The sequence below is a fragment of the Phasianus colchicus genome, chromosome 13 (genome assembly GCF_987193195.1).
Source record: "Phasianus colchicus chromosome 13, bPhaCol1.hap1.1, whole genome shotgun sequence".
In the NCBI taxonomy this organism is placed as follows: domain Eukaryota; kingdom Metazoa; phylum Chordata; class Aves; order Galliformes; family Phasianidae; genus Phasianus; species Phasianus colchicus.
Window position 1 is genome coordinate 6,380,983 of NC_143448.1, and position 15,573 is coordinate 6,396,555.

General features: G+C 40.9%; 1 protein-coding gene across 4 annotated transcripts in view; it reads left to right on the forward strand.

Moving 5' to 3' along the window:
* LOC149916129 (uncharacterized) overlaps positions 1–15,573 on the forward strand; it is a 214,057-nt gene that overhangs the window by 135,983 nt on the left and 62,501 nt on the right. For all 4 annotated transcript variants that reach the window (XR_016470890.1, XR_016470891.1, XM_090149923.1 and 1 more), the window contains exons 6-7: positions 1,974–2,030; positions 6,222–6,367. The gene's annotated coding sequence lies outside the window, so the exon portion shown is untranslated. The remainder of the gene's footprint in view (positions 1–1,973; positions 2,031–6,221; positions 6,368–15,573) is intronic.

Genomic DNA, 15,573 nt, shown 5'->3' on the forward strand with positions numbered 1-15,573 from the left:
GGAGTCTGTAGAAAACTGGAGAAAACAGTGGATTAATTAGGAAGGATTAGTGGTTTAGGAGTTGAGTTTATGTTAGAGCTAGAGGTTTAAATTTGAGAATCAAGATGCATGGCCCAGTTAGTCCTAGCTCCATCTCAACTAGGTTGCTGACATCAAGGCATGCCATGATATTTACCTGCCATGTAACAAACACAGGCAGAAAATGGCAGAGGCAGGAAATGAGGAGTAGCTGGAATTAAGCTTTGCAGCAAGGTTTCTTCAGTGATGATTTGAGAGTTGGGAAGCCTGAACCAGCAAGATAACAGATCTGAAATAATTAAACATTTAACAATAAGAAAAAAAGACAAGGAAACATTTAGCAGCAAACATCTCTGAATATTAAACTAAAATTTGTAAGCCCTAGATATTGTAAAATAATTTTTTTCTGTTTCTAAATCCAACATTTACATGCTATCTGCACCCAACTGAAATTTTTATGTCCCAGCAGACCAGCATAGAAATACATACACATTTTCAGGCTACATTCCTATACATTCCAGATATACAGATAAAGTATCATCACAAAGATTCTGCAGTGGGTGATAACATAACCAAAGCCAATCTCCATTAGAATTTCAAAGGAGCTGTTTAGCATTTTTCATATTGGATTGGTTATTTACAGATCTCTTTTTAAACAGAAAAAGCATTGGAAAAGGTTTATCATCTAATAAATCAAAACAATTGTGAATTCAAATCCCAAAGCAAAAGAGAAGCTGTCTCTTATAAAATATTATGTATGTGACACTATATTGCATAGCTGAATGGAAAATGCTACTATGAAGAATTGGAAATGATTAAAAATGCAAAAGTGCATTGTTAAAAAAAACGGACTTAAGATTTTTAGTTAAGGTTCTTGTGGGAATCCAGTTGGGAAGCAAGTCATTATATATACCTTCTAACATTTTCTGATGGACTGTTTCAATCTGACATAGTACATAATTCTGTATGTATACGCATTTCAGTATGACAGCTGATAGAATTATCCTAATATTTTCATCTGTGAAATTCCATCTTCTAATTTAAATCTTGATGCTTGAACTGATAGCTTTGGAAATACCAGAACTAAAGCTGTTAAAACTATAAGCTATTGAACACCTTCAGAGGACTGAAATGTAATATCCCTAGCTAGTAATGAGGATAACTATTTGAATTAAAATATCTTAATGAAAAGCTGTCTCCATGTTCCATGATTTTTCAGAAATAAAATTGATGATGGTAAAATGTTGCCCTATGATCAGTTTTAGTGTTCAATAAATGAAACAAAAGCTAAAAAAAGTTTGGTTACAGAGATCTGGGAGCAAGGTTGAAATGCAGCTAGTTCTTTAGTTCCCACCTTTATTTTCTGGGCTGAAATTTTTGAAAAATTGCAGAGAATTTTGAAATGATGCTTTAGAAAGTTTTGATAAAACCATTGGGATTTCTCTGTGTAATCTGTAGAGTTCTGAAGATCTACTTTGGGTCATTTGGGCAAATGTTTTAAAGTTTGGCATTGTGTACTGCTCTTTGATTGCTTACTCATTTGTTGTCCATTTAAAAATGTACTTCAGCACCAATCTGATACCCTACATCTGCTACTTCTTTCAATATATCAACTGATGAAAGCGCTTGCTACAAGTTACTACGGTGTATATGCTTAGGGTGCAAACTAGTATATTTCACCAGAACATTTTCTATTTTGCCTCACCTCTGCAAAGGGTAAGAGAAGAAACTGCCACCTTAGATAACTTATTTCATCTTGGGTCATCTGAGCAGGTGCAATTTCTATTTCTGTGTAAACAGTGTAAGAAATTTAGAACATTATAATGGCAGTAAATATTGCTCATGGAGTCGTATCTTTGCTTGCTGTGGTGATTTCTGCCTGCCTGAGCAAAATCAGTTTCAAATTTTACCTGAGATTTTTGAAGTGCTTTTCAATAGAACCTCTTATTTTTCAGAGCCTTGCTGTCTGGCACTCCAGGAGAACACTTGAGGAATTCGTGCTCCAGGAGTAGGTTTGCAAGCATTTTTAATATTTCTGTTTTAAAGTTAGGCAAACTGTTAATATTGGAATATGATTATGTTACTAAAAAGGTAACTCAACTACTTCATTAAAACAAGGCAGCTTTAATTCCCATTTACTTCAGACTTTCTACCTTTTGCTTTCTCTTCAGTGTTTGCAGCTGTTGTCCTGTCAAATAAGGACAACAGCCGCCTTCAGGGATGGTCTTTTACCAGCTGTTAAAGTCCTACCATTCACCACTGCCATAGTGAGTCCACATTTATTGGCCTGGTGGCACACAGAGAGCCTCTGACGTGACAATCCTGCCTTGTAACAAACTCTGAACCTGGAAGTCCTCAGCAGCTAGTCTGTTCATGTTAATTTCCATGTTAAACAAAGTGTCCAAAGTGCCAGAAGAGTGATGTCAAGCATATTACATTGCTGTAGCCAACTGACAATATTTCTCCTTACTTTAGCTCCTTAATATCGTCTTTAGCTGAGTAGGGAAGAACACAAATTGCATGACCCTAGGGAACCTTGTTTCAACATTTATTATTGGAAAAACGTATGGCTTTCAAAAGATAAAATGTATTTCAAATGCCACCTCTCATCCTATGCTGAGCTAAAAGCCAGCAGTGTTGTAGGTTTCATACACTCTCTGTCAACAGATGTGATGTTCACATAAGAACAGAATCTGACCAGCTAAATTTATCATAATAGAATGACGAATAATCCATAGGCAAAGGATTTCCTAAACATTTAATGCTACAGCACATCTGATTTCTGTTTTCAGATTTAATCCTAGATAGTCTGGTTATAGGGATATACAGTAACAAACTGGCAAAGAAATATGTTCATTTTTTGATGACCTAAAATATATAGTGATGGCTACTTAGTAATGCTGGGAGGGATTTATTTGAATCTAAATTTACCTTTATATTTTTATCCTTTTTTTTTCTTTTTTTTTTCTCAAATATCTGAGCAATATTTTTATTCTAGAATATATTAAGGAAAACATTCAATTTTTTTCAACTACTTAACAGTAATAATTGAGGTTTTAAAATTCTAAATAACAAGAAAAATCAGTGTTCTGCAAAATTCTAGGAGAGGTTTTATTGATGTTAAAGAAATCTTCTAATTTTTTAGCTATTTTTTGTGAATATGTTGTTCACCTGGAAGTTCTGCAAATGACTGGGACAAAGCTTTGAGAATAGTGACCCACTGTGACATCGACTTTACTACTCCTACTGTAGAAGAGACAAAGAAGCAATTGCCACACAAAATCCTATTACTGTAATATTTTTAGAAATTTTGCTGGAGTTTCCAGCAGAAAGGACAGCTGAAGCAAAGTAAATAGCAGCTCAGTAGTTAGTCCCTATCTTGAAATCTAAGATATTCAACAAGATACGGATTTTTCAGAAAGGTTATGATTTTCAGATCTCAGCACTTGTTAAAAGAATACATTCTTAGATAATACATCATGGGGATGTATCCTTCATTCTTAACTTTATTTTCTCCTTCCCTTAGAAACCATAGAATCTTTTGAGTTGGAAGAGACCTTTAAAGGTCACTAAGTCCATCTCCTCTGCAATGTACAGGGACACCCACAGCTCCATCAGGTGCTCAGAGCCCCATCCACCCAGACCCTGAATGTCTCCAGGGATGGGGCTTCCATTGCCCCTCTGGGCAACTTGTCCCAGTGCCTCACTACTCCTATAGTAAAAATCTTCTTCCTTATATCCAATCTAAATCTCTTCTCTTTCAGTTTGAAACCATTTCACCTTGTCTTGTCACAACAGACACTGCTAAAGAGTCTGTCCTCTTCTTTCCTATAGCTCCACATTAAATATTGAAAGGTAGCTAGCTAGCAGGTTTTCCCAGAGCCTTCTCTTCTCCAGGCTGAACAGCCCCAGGTCTCTCAGCCTGTCCTTGTAGGGGAAGTGTTCCATCCCTTGGATCATTTTTGTGGCCCTCCTCTGGATGTGCTCTGGCAAGTCCACATCTCTCCACATCTGGATGCAGTACCCTAGGTGAGGGCTCACCATCACAGAGCAGAGGGGCAGGATCACCTCCCTTGACCCCCTGACTATATTTCTTTTGATGCAGCCCAGGATACAGTTGGCTTTTTTGCCTGTGAAAGCACATGTCCAGCTTCTTTGTCCTTGTACCCACAAGTCCTTCTTGGCAGGGCTGTACTCTATTGTTACATTCCCAAGATTTTACTGATAGCAGGGGTTACCATGACCCAGGTACAAGACCTTGCACTTCGCTTTGTTGAACCTCATGAGGTTTGCCTGGGCCTATCACTCAGCCTGAACAGCAACCAGTCCCTCCAGTCTGTTGACTCCATCACACAGCTTGGTGTCATCTACAGACATGCTGATGGTGCACTCGATCTCACTGTTGATGTCACTGATGAAGATGAGCTCTGGTCCCAGTGCTGACCCCTGAGAGACACCATTTGTCACTGACCTCTATCTGGACATCAAGCCACTGACCACCACTCTGGGTACAATCTTGCAGCCAGTGCCTTGTTCACTGAACAGTACACCCATCAAATCTTTCCAATTTGGAGAGAAGGAACTTATGGGGGACCATGTCAAAGGCCATACTGAAGTCCAGATCGATGACATTGGTGTCTCTTCCCTTGTCTACTGATGCAGTTATGCCATCATTAAAAATGACAAAATTGGTCGGGCAGAATTTGCCCTTCGTGAAATGAAATGGTTTATAGAAAAAAAAAAAAAAATTGATATTTTTATCACATATTTTAAAGAAGGTATGAAAATTAATATTGGGATAGATGTGTCCAAACCTAACAGCTCCTGGTTGTACCCACTTGTTGTATCAGCAGGAGAAATTCAAACTTGGATTCTTCCATTACCGGATGAGTGAGCAAATTGATGGGATGTCAGCTCTTCAGAGTAGTTATAAAAGTTATTCCTCATCTTCTCTTCCAAAAGCTTCTAAAATAAATAAAAACTATTTTTTCAAGCTCTAATCATAAAGTTTTGTACACAGCTCAAAGCATTCTTTTCATCTACTGCAATTTGAAAACAAAGTTACGTGTTGTACAGCCAAAGAATTCTTCTCTATAATAGATATTACTTAATTGTAACCCTGCACTGCAAACAGGGCACTGCTGGGGCACACATGCTTCAGCTGCACACCTAAGAGACTAAATCTCAAATATTTGTAAGTACTGCAATTTCAGTAATATTTGATCACTTATCTAAAGTGTAATCTTGGTTTTTAAACTTGTCTTCACGAAGCAAAACTCACCTATGCTGGGATTTGGGGAAATAATTTACTGAAAGGAACCAATTGTTTGTCAAAACATGATTTTGAACCCGACTTGAGCTATTCTTACTGGGGAGAGAAGCAAGGAAGCTAAATTCACAAGGTAAACCAAATATTTCTGAAAGACTGCAAAAGTTGACTGAAGGAGATCATCAACATTTCCCCATTTCCAGTGATGTCATTAGCTCAGTCTTATGGCCTCCGTACCAAGATTTCACTGATCTTCTACAATACAGGCTCAGTTTCTTTCCTTACTGCTGCCCCAAGCCTCCCCCATCCTTGTCTAGTGTCTCTTCTGTTCCCCTCTGTGTCCAGCTGTAGAGTCACATTCCCGTAGGAAATTGTGAAGGACTATTTTTAAGGCTAATTTAGCTATAAATATCTCAGTCTTTGTTTGTATATTTTGTTGCAGATTAGTATGTTTTGTTTTCCTTTATCACTGTAAAGCTGAGTGGATACTGGTCTAGCATCACACACTTAATGTTTGTCTCTAATCAGAAGGATTACGCATAAGATTTTCACTCACCCTCAGGCTTCCCAGCTATCTTTAAGACCTACAAATGCCTGCCTACGAAGCTCAAGCTACTCTTAAATATATTGCTTAAACCCATTTGTCTAAGAAGGCAAAGGTTATTGCCAAAAATCAAAAGGATTCAAAAATCCTTATATGCAGGATTAAATATTTTGAGTCTTCCTTCCTAGATGACTTATTGTCAGAATTTGTTTTTCTGCATTTATACAACTACGGTGAAACTGATTCTCTAACAGTGCACTGCCAATAAACTTGTAAGAAAATGCTGACTGTGGTGCCCCTGGACACACCTGTGCATCTCGTTATCTTAACGAGGGAGAGCTGTGAAGTCAGAGAGCAGGTATTTGACTGGAAGAAGTTGCCATTTTTCAGCCTGATCAGAAAGAAAAGATTGCAGACTGGAGGGAGCTTGGACTTAAGAACAACGTGGATGTGGAAAGAGGTGCTTGAGAAGAGATCAGCTGGCTCTGAGGAGTAGCACAGGGACGTTTCTGAGGCAGCCTGCTTTGTGGTACCAGGTCAGTTCTCTTTTCTCTTCTGTTTAAAGCATATCTTCTCATTGAAAGCAAAAGAATTGCGGGGCTGCTTGGGATTAGAAAAGTGTGAAATGGAGGTTGCTTGTTCTTAATGAAATGGAAGACCCTGCCAGCATAGGCCTGTAGGCTGTGAATAGTGATCTGGGTTTTATGTGCTGATTCATGCTAAAAGCATCTATATGGAAAAGATAAAACAGGCTGTTTTTCTACGTGGATATTTTATGTAGGGATTATGTGGTCTTGGGGTGCAAAGAGGGCTTGGCAGAGTATTGTCAAGCACTGTATATTTTCAACTTGAATGTTTTTGGAAGCATAAAAAGATGGAAGAAAAAGTGCTGTGAAGTACTTTTTTTTCTTCATGTATTACTACGTAAGCAATGCTTGTGAGTAAGGGCATGTTGGTGTTTCAATCCTAACTGCATGGGGACAGCACATCCAGTGGGATAACCTGTAAGAGCAATCCTGTCTTTGCCAATGACTTACAACTTGTGCAAGCTTCTTCCTTTTTCTGTTCCTTCCCATTTCTTTACAGTGAGCTAACTGAAAAGCAGCATTAGCTGTGCATCTCGCAGCCTAACAAAGGTTTTCTCTGTCTTTTCTGAAGGATCTGTTATCTCTACTTTAGACCCCTGTTAACATTGTTAGTTGGCTTGTTTCAGTCCTGAGTGCTGAATGGGTCAAGCTCCCCTTTATATACAGTGTATAGTGTAAAATAAATACATGCTGCTGCACAGACCTAGTACTGAAATATGAGTGAGAATTAATCACCAACTGTAATTCCCTAAAGCAAGAAAATATATATATATATATATCTACTTTACAGAAGAGGAGAATGTGTGTTCTTGACAAGAGCGTGTTTGGCTGTTAATGTCTTTATTCAAAAAAAGAAGATAGGGCCATGGAGGAAGGAGTTGTAAAAGAGGGCTGTCCCTGTAGTAAAACCAGGCGTTCAGCTGTTAGTAATTGGCAGTGTTCCAATAGCTGCAACTGGGCTATGTTGATTTTGCCAGCTGAGGAACTGACCCTGAATATTATCAAAGTTTTCTTGGAGGTGGCAGGAAAAGAAATCCTTTACAATTTCCTCTTAAAGAACTCAGGATTTCCGTTTTTGTAACTGCAAACTTCTGAACAATTCAGGATGAAATGTGGAGCACAGAGACAGGCAACACCACGCTGACTGTATTTGATTAGGGTAATCCTTTTTTTTCCCTTCTATGTGGTTACTACAGCCAAGCAATTATTTATCCTACTATCAATTGCTTGAAGCACTGTAGACTACAGGTTAAATATTCTCATGTCAGTATGAGCTTCTACTCCAAGTTCTCATTGAAATCTAATGGCTTTCATCTTCAAAAGAAATTTTAATGAGTTCAAAGTACCTACCCTTCTGTTTTAATTGTTGTACTTCATACACTTCACATTCTGGAGATCAAAACCACTTCTCATTTTCTTTTTCCACCTGAAAATACTGTTGACAAGCTCTTTCCAGAGCTCTCTTCTGTCCGCTTTTTATCACAGTCATATTAATGTGACACATAAACCCAGAAACATGCAACATGTGCATTATTGAAACGTATACCTAAAACTTCTGTTTAACACTTAAAAAGTTAACCTGTGCCTACCAGAATTACTTTGATACCTGAAATAAGAGACAGAGCTTGCTATTTCAGTGTCTGAAATAGTCAAAACAGATCTAAAGCACTAAATAAGTGGTGGTAAATGTTCAGGGTACGAGTACCCATTGAATTCTCCTGGACCACATGTGAGACAAGGCATGCAAAAAAGTATTTTTGTGTATGTATGCGTAGGCAGCTGTGAATATGCTGTTGAACTGTACTTTTTTCACTTCCTTGGGCTGGCTTGCACATATCTTAGGTTATATTCATTCAGGCCCTTTGGCATCTTCATGCATTCTTTTGATTTGATTGTATCCTTTGTTTCACTTGTCCTTGTTATAAATATTAACTGCTTTGTCTGGTTGTGATAGACAATAGACAACTTTGCAAGTGAAAAGATATCTGTATTTTTCAAAGCAGCTGTAATTGTAGTTTTTAATTCAGTCAGTATTTAAAATGTAAATGAAACATGCGTATGACCTGCTGGCAGTTGTATGGGTTAACGCTTTTTGAAATTCTGAACAAGTAGTTTTCCAATATTGTGAACAGGTTGCGTTTTGCTTATTCTATTCAACCAGCACTTAGGGAGAGTTACTTCCCTTTGGGTTGAATATAAAAGTATGTAGCATAAAGTACTCGCATCGAAGTGCAAAGCATTATGATGTTGGAGGGTGTGAGCTTGGCATGTTATTGGCTTAGGAGGATATACTACGTGGACAGAGATCAAGTGATTCTTTGACCAGTTCCACAGATCTGGAATGTCTTTTATATTGCTTTTAGCAAGTTGTCCAGTAGATGATAATCCAAAGAGCTGCATGCTATATGCTCCAATAACAATGGTTAGCAGGCTATGAAAATTGTGATATCTATTGACTAATAAAAAATTATTAATAAAGGTGACCAGATTATTTAAGTTCATAAGAAAGTGTGAAAAACCAGGACTAGAACTATCTCTTCATTTTAGTTGATATTTTTACTTTTTTTTTTTTTTTAAATCAGTTGTGACAGAGAAGTATTAAGACCTTTATGTAGTTCGCTATGCCAGGCTTTATGCTGGTTCCTAGATGAGGCCCAAACCCAAGCACCACATCCTGCTATAAGCTGTTTATATTTATTAGCAACAAGTTGAACATTCACATTCATACATAGCTTTAGTTATTGTATGAAGCCTTCTTTGGAAAATGTCATGGAAGATCACAGCCTAGTATCTGATTTTTATTTTTACTTTTTTTTTTTTTAGAAATGTGGAATGTGTAGGCATTTTTTTTTTTTAAAGTCTATATTTAGAAAATACTATAAGCCAGTACTTGTGCTTGTCTCCCTATGTGGTCCAGTTTTAGAACTCAGTTACTAGTTATTGAAGAACCTTTAAAAATGTGCTTTTTTAGCTGCTAATTTACTATCAGCCATCCAAGGGTAGATTGGTAGAGCATAAATGAAATGCTATAATTATACAAGGGAGTGGGTCACTGACCTTTGGATTGCAATATCTTGTCGCTTTTGTCCTTTCCTTACACCACTCAGTCTATAGGATGAAATTGCATCTTTTTCTTTGGTTGCCTCAAGAATGAGGTGGTATTGGAAACTAGTGAGGCGTGGTACAATGTTGATGTTCATAGCTTGCAATAACTTACCTATTTTCATTTTGTTTGATTTTATTAACACCTGGGTCTCCAGGGAACACAGGAAGGAGGAGAGGGAAGGAAAGAATACTTCAGCAATAATCTAATGATGAGCACTTACACTTTCCCCCAAGCCCTGCTGTTATATCAAGTGTCAAGATACCTCACAGCCAAGCAATTTATAATACAAAGTGTGTGTGCATGTATAAGGGGAGGTGTGCAGATGGCAGAAAGCTGTATGTCATGACATACACACATACATGAAGGATAGCAAGGGAGTCATTAAAAATATGGATTTTTTTCTAATGCAGGGGCTGTTTGTGAGCTGCTGTAATTGGTGTACATCAGTGGAATTACTCAGAAATTTACCGTCTGAGCAATTAGTCATTTAATGGAAATTAAACAAAATTCCTCACAGAAAAGTACCTTAAAAATTTTGGGCGATGCTTGAATATAATGTGAAAAGACAGAAGAAAATAGGGACTCTGTCAAGCAGGGAGTATAACCCACTTTTGCAGTCAGAAGCAGAGGAGCAAGATGACAGTGCATTTTTGTTATGTTTGCTTTGAGGAGTTTTCTGGTGCCCAAATGAGTGTTTCTGGACACAAGCCTGCAGTCTAGAGGTGGCAGCTAATTTAGAGTTGCTACAAGTATTTAAATACCACAGCAATACATCAGAATAATCAGCCTTAAGAGAGCTGTGATTTAACATGTCTGAATCGTTGGGTTTGCAGACTTAGTTGAATGAGGGGGAGCAAGAATAGGGAGAAAACCAAAAGCTCGTGCAGCAGTTTGGTTTTTTTTGTTGTTTTTTTTTTTTTTAATGAAAGTTAGAACTGAAGATGTGCTCAGATGGTTGTTCGGGTTCACCATGATCGCCTGTACTCTCAAGGGCAGATTTGTTCTTTATTTTGAAGTGGCTAGTTGTGTAAGAAGCAGTGAAATCTGCAGGCTGTTGACAGTACTGTATTGCTTACCATTCCTGCTCTCGTGGCAAACTTCTTGGAAAAACGAAAGGTGGTCTGCAGCTGCATGAATGGGCAAACTGATGTTATTCTCCTCTCTTAATCTCCATCTATCATCTGTCATGTTGCTGCTATATAAGTACGTGACCATGAAATGAAGTCAGTGGAGAGAGCAGGACCTGCTGTTCACCGAGCAGCCAGAGCCACGTGGTGTGCAGGTGGACAAAATAGCTTCCCTAGCTGTGTAGGAGGGAGGAGAGCATATTAATAGATTCAAGGTTTTACATTCACTAGTGTATGTGCACATAGCACTACTTATATTTGATCAGGGCACTGAGTTTAACGGTGTGATAAATAGACTAAAGGCAATGAGGCCAGGGGTGTCTACAGAAATTTAAAGCCGTAAAAATTTATCTTAGCTGAATGCGTTCACTTCAGCAGAAAAATGCCCTACTGTTACATAAAGAAAATCCTCTGATTTAAAACAGAGAGTCAGCATACCACATGATCCATGCCAGTTTCCAGAGAAGGTTTCTCTTCTCAGTATTGCTTAACCTTACCTGAATACATGTGATCTGATGCACTTTGGTATGTGTCCTAGTCGAAAGGGATGGACTGGGACAGGGGGGTGTTGGGGATGCTGCTGTTCTAGGGGAACCTAGACCATCTATAAAGGCGGTGCGATGGAAAGCCGAGCTGAAGTGCCTTTATACTAATGCACACAGCCTGGGAAACAAGCAGGATGAGTTGGAAACCGTGATGTGCTTAGAAAATTACGACCTTGTTGCTATCACGGAAATGTGGTGGGATGATTCCCATAACTGGAATACCACCATTGAGGGCTATCGGCTCTTTAGAAGAGATAGGATAGGTAGGAAGGGTGGGGGAGTAGCCCTCTATGTCAGAGAGTGGATAGACTGTGAGGAGCTTCCTCTGAGAAACAGTCATGATCAGGTTGAGAGCCTGTGGGTTAGAATTAGGAATGGGTCTAACAAAGGCCAGCTGGTGATAGGAGTATACTATAGGCCACCTGATCAAGGGGAGACTGTTGACGAGGCTTTCTTGCTTCAGATGCGGGAGGCTTCGTGCTCACGGGCTCTTGTCCTGATGGGGGACTTCAACCATCCGGATATCTCCTGGATAGATCACACGGCGAGTTGCAAGAGGTCCAGGAGGCTCCTGGAATGTGTTGACGATAACTTTCTGGTCCAGGTGTTGGACAGACCGACCAGAGGTGAAGCACTGCTGGACCTGCTGCTCACCAATGTGGAGGAAATAATTAATGGTGTTAAGGTTGGAGGCAGCCTGGGTTGCAGTGACCACGCTCTGGTCGAGTTTGTGATCTTGAGAACTGTGGGCCTGGTGAAGAGTGGCATCAGGACCCTGAACTTTGGGAGAGCAAACTTTAAGCTGTTCAATGGACTGTTGGCCGAGATCCCCTGGGATGCTCTCTTTAAAAACAAAAATGCTGAAGAGAGCTGGTTACTCTTCAAGGATGCCTTCCTAAGAGCACAAGAACTCTCTGTCCCACTGAACAAGAAAGTGGGCAGAGGAGGGAGGATGCCGGCGTGGCTCAGTAAGGACCTGCTGAGGGAGCTGAGGGTGAAGAAAGGTGTGTACAAACTCTGGAAACAAGGGCGTGCCACCTGGGAAGAATACAGGGATGTTGTCTGGACTTGCAGATGTGGGATCAGGAAAGCCAAGGCGCAGGTGGAACTGAACTTGGCGAGGGACGTGAAAAACAGCAGGAAGGCTTTCTATAGGTACATTAGCCAGAAGAGACAGGCCAAAGCGAGTGTACCTCCTTTGGTAAATGTAAAAGGAGAACTGGTTTCAACGGACGAAGAGAAGGCCGAGGTACTGAATGAGTTCTTTGCCTCGGTCTTCACTGGCGGCCAGGACTCCAGTACTCCTTCCGTCCCTGAGCCCTGCATCCCTACACCTCTGGGTGGGGACTGGGGTGGTAAATCCCCCCCCCCCGCTGTGAAGACAGAGCAGGTCTGAGACTGCCTCATGAGACTGAATGTGTACAAGTCTATGGGGCCGGATGGCGTGCATCCCAGGGTTCTGAAGGAGCTGGCTGAGGTGGTTGCCGAGCCACTCTCCATCATATTTGAGAAGTCGTGGCTGTCTGGTGTGGTCCAGGATGACTGGAGGAAGGGTCACGTCACTCCCATTTACAAGAAAGGGAGCAAGGAGTACCCCGGGAACTACAGGCCGGTGAGTCTCACCTCTGTGCCTGGGAAGATCATGGAACAGATCATCCTGGATGACATGCTTGATCACATGAGGAAAGGGCGTGTGATCCATGACAGCCAGCACGGCTTCACCAGAGGAAGGTCATGCTTACCAATCTGGTGGCCTTTTATGATGGAGTGATGGCATCAGTGGACAAGGGAAAGGCAACCGATGTCATTTACCTGGACTTGAGCAAGGCCTTTGACATGGTCCCCCACCACATCCTTATCTCCAAACTGGAGGGATGTGGATTTGATGGGTGGACCACTCGATGGATAAGAAACTGGTTGAAAGGCCACAGACAGAGGGTGGTCATCAATGGCTCCATGTCCAGGTGGAGGCCGGTAACGAGCGGCGTCCCCCAGGGGTCTGTCTTGGGACCGGTGCTCTTTAACATCTTTATCAATGACATCGATGATGGAATCGAGTGCACCCTCAGCAAGTTTGCTGACGACACCAAGCTGAGTGGTGCGGTTGACACGGTTGAAGGACGGGATGCCATTCAGAGGGACCTCGAGAGGCTAGAAAGGTGGGCCCGGGTGAACCTGATGAGGTTCAACACGGCAAAGTGCAGAGTTTTGCACTTGGGCCGGAAGAATCCCAGGCATCCCTACAGACTGGAAGGAGCGGTCCTTGAGAGCAGCCCTGTGGAGAAGAACCTGGGGGTCTTGATAGACGAAAAACTTAACATGAGCCAGCAGTGTGCCCTTGCGGCTCAGAAGGCAAATGGTATCCTGCACTCCATCAAAAGAGGGGTGGCCAGCAGGGACAGGGAGGTGATTGTTCCCCTCTACTCTGCTCTTGTGAGGCCCCATCTGGAATACTGCGTCCAGGTCTGGAGCCCCCAGTACAAGAAAGACGGGGAGCTGTTGGAGAGGGTCCAGAGGAGGGCCACAAAGATGATCAAGGGACTGGAGCACCTCCCCTATGAGGACAGGCTGAAAGAGCTGGGCTTGTTCAGCCTGGAGAAAAGAAGGCTGCGGGGTGACCTCATTGCAGCCTTTCAGTACCTAAAGGGAGCCTACAAACAGGAGGGGAATCAACTCTTTGAAAGGGTGAGTGACAGCAGGACAAGGGGAAATGGTTTTAAGCTGAGGGAAGGGAGATTTAGGTTGGACGTCAGGGGGAAATTCTTTACAGAGAGAGTGGTGAGGTGCTGGAACAGGCTGCCCAGAGAGGCTGTGGATGCCCCGTCCCTGGAGGTGTTCGAGGCCAGATTGGATGGGGCCCTGGGCAGCCTGGTCTAGCATTAGGTGGAATGGTTGGTGGCCCTGCGTGTGGCAGGGGGGTTGGAGATTCATGATCCTTGAGGTCCCTTCCAACCCTGGGAATTCTGTGATTCTGTGAAATGCTAATTTCAGCAGGGCAGTTAATTTCTTGCAAGCTTTTAGGCTTACTGGTCACTGATGTGTTGCAAGGAATATCATACAGCATTGTTTTATAAACTCTGCAATTATTGTTCATTTATTAAAAAAAAAAAATTAACTTATTGGTCTATATTAACCTATTTCCCAGAAACTGATAGGGAACACATGGAGTTTAATTGGATGTTTCTGAACTAACTGTACATAAGCTGGGTGACTTCCAAGGTCACTATTATTATGCTAAACTGAACAATAAAATCACTTTTACTGAGAATTATGATGTATGAAATGCACAAGTATTTCTCTTGTGTAGATTTCTTGTCTGATGCACCATGTGAGATGTACAGTGGGGTGGGAAACTGACACTGCCTCTCATCCTACCATAGTACTGTAGAAAAGCTGCATTCTTTGATAGCTGATTGCTGTGAGCACTTGTGCAGTATATATGAGAAATCTTATTTAACTGACTTTGAGCGCTTGTTAATCTAACCTCTGAGTTCTACAGAAGTTCAGCACTACAGATCTGTATGTTAATAATACTGCAGTGACCACACACTGGAAGTGAGCAGAAAGTTCTACTACCCAGTCAGTGCCTATCTCCAGTAGGAATGAAGTTCAGTTGTCTGGCCAGGTGATCTGCTCATCCCTTTCACGTTTGAGACGTTCCATTCACCACAAGTCCTGTTCAGCTTTTACAGAATGCTATAAAATCTTCTTAATTTCCTTTAGAAGGGACTTGGGTCCTTCAGACTTCCTGTTACAGACCATCTTGTAGTGCAGATTTTCAGTCTGGGTTGATGTTTCTCATAGGTAACCATCACTGCACTGCTCCTTATGTGATGATAATCTTTCCGATCTAGCTTCAGCTTTTAAAAAGTTGAGTGATCTAGTTTCTCTTTACTCAACAGTCAATGAAGGTAGGAAAAAAAAATCTCTAGAGGACATTTCAGACACTTTATTTTCAGATGGGATTAATCATTCCCTGGAAAAATGAAGTCATCTGAGGGATTGGCATGAGAAAGCCCCTCATAAACAGGACTGCTATGTTTGGGTTAAGAGTGGATGTTCTAAAAAGCAGATAGGCAGATTTTAGATTGGCTAGTTGTTTTCTGGAATGGTTACCTGATCTAGAAGGAAAAGTTCAGAAAAGGAACACTGGTGGCCAGCTTCCTGCTTAATTTTTTTCTTTTCTCTTCAGTATTTCAGAAGCAGCTTGTTTGTATCACTGTCACAGTGACAAAGAATTGACAGATGCAGATGGTGTCGAAGCGTTCTAAAGAAATGATAACTGTCTTTTGAAAATGTAGGTTGCAGCAAATTGAAATAATTATCCCAGACCTAGTCTTATCATAAAAGTTCAGTTATCTCCTGGTTCTGTCTGAA